The sequence below is a fragment of the Orycteropus afer genome, unplaced genomic scaffold, assembly GCF_000298275.1.
Source record: "Orycteropus afer afer isolate SDZICR_OR568_19922 unplaced genomic scaffold, OryAfe1.0 scaffold00032, whole genome shotgun sequence".
Classification (NCBI taxonomy): domain Eukaryota; kingdom Metazoa; phylum Chordata; class Mammalia; order Tubulidentata; family Orycteropodidae; genus Orycteropus; species Orycteropus afer.
Genome location: NW_006921619.1, coordinates 17,396,497 through 17,398,446, shown reverse-complemented (window position 1 = coordinate 17,398,446; position 1,950 = coordinate 17,396,497).

Genomic DNA, 1,950 nt, shown 5'->3' with positions numbered 1-1,950 from the left:
AGGGGTCCATGATTATCTTCTGTGTCTGTGTTAATTGGTTTCCCTTTTCTTTGTTGAAGAGGGTCTGTGCAATCCTTCTGCCTAGTCCGCCATCTTGCCGGAACTGAACCACTGACATTTGATTAGCATCTGAATGCCTTAACCACTGCACCACCAGAGCTCCTTTGTAGAAAGAAAAGGGGAGAAAAAGGGGAGAAAACCGCTTAGAGGGTTACTGCTTTCAGGCATGTTGAGGATTATCCCTGTGATGTCTACCTATGATCAGAGATGACTACAGATATGCACCAAAGTCAGGGAAGGATAATCATTTTGAAAAGTCAGATAAAAAAAAAAAAATCATACAATGAAATTCTACTTTTCTTTATACACTGTAAGACTTAACCTCCAGAATAGAGATGATTTTTACTCATCTCCCTCCTCCCCCTACCATGCCAAGTTTCCGCCCTTCTACAGCCTAAATAATAGGACATTCTAAACACACCATTTTGCAGGGGCAATTTTGAAATCATTTGTTAATCAACTGCAGTTCCTGCTGTTTAGTTCCTTCTAATGAGTTTGTAAAGGATTTTGTAACTTTGAAAATCAATCTAGAGTCTGGTCAGGAAGCTGTCCCTTTTTTTAAAAAAATGAATGGAGTTGTCCAGTTGGACACATCATAAACTGGAGGAAAAATTATCTGAAGAAATCACAAATCTTAGTGCAATCCAGTCAACATAACTACCTTCCAAATCTGATTGCATTTGAATTTAGAGTCAGAATTAGAAGACAGAATTTTTATTCTCATCTTTATTTTCCATGTTCCTGACCCGAAAACATCAACAAAATTCCCCACTGCCTTTCTATGTAAGCCCGTGGTGATATATTGAATATTTTTGAATGACATGGGCAAAAAGTGCTTCTCTTGACTAGGCAGTGCATGGACCTGTATTATATTGTGGGAAATGGAAAAGACAATAAAAATCTAATCTGTTTCAGATGTTTACAATTTAATTATCACAATAACTTCATAAATGAAAATTGTCATTGTTAGTAACTTTATAAAGTTACAATAACGTTTGTAACTAACTTTATAAAATAAAGAGAAGGTAAAAATAAATAAATAAATCCAAAATAACACCATTAAAATACCTCATTATGTGGATGAACCTGGAGGACATTATGCTGAGTATAATAAGTCAATCACAAAAGGAAGAATACTGTATGAGTCCACTATTATAAAAATTCAAGGAAAGGTTTACATATGGAACAAAATCATCTTTGATGATTACCAGGGATTAGGAGAGTAGAGAGGGAAAAATCTCTAGATAAGAGACTTGTGTTAATTTGGGTGAAAGAAAAGCAATATGCTAAAAGGGAGTGATCACCACAATATCACCAATGAAAAGAAAGGCAGGGAGAGGTGCACAAGAGCAACAGACAACAAAGATAAATACGATCCTCTGAGTGGATACATAGTGGATAGGCAAGAGAAATAGGTATGAGTAGGTGAACAGGACTTACTCATGATCATATAGAGGTTTGGCAGATGATTTTCCACACATGTATCAGTATGTGCTATAGAAATATCCATATACATATAGTAAAGAGGGACAAAATTATGAAAAATTCTTAGCTATAACCAAAAACTTTGAGAGAATGAGTTGCTGGACCTGGGGGCTCAGGATCAGTCTCAGGGGACATCAAAGTCAATCAGCATTCCACAAAGACAATGTTCCACATCCTACTTTGGTGAGTGGTGACTGGTGTCTCAAAAGCTTGCAAGTGACCATCTAAGGTGAAACTATTGGTCTCCCCTCATCAGGAACAAAGAAGAGTGAAGAAAATCAAAGACTCATGGCAGGAATGCATGGGAGAGAAGGTCACAGAGAAGAGGTAACTATGGGGAGGAAGTGGGAAGAGAGCTGTTGTGGGGAATTGCAGTCGATGTCAAGAAACAAAATTTGTATGAAC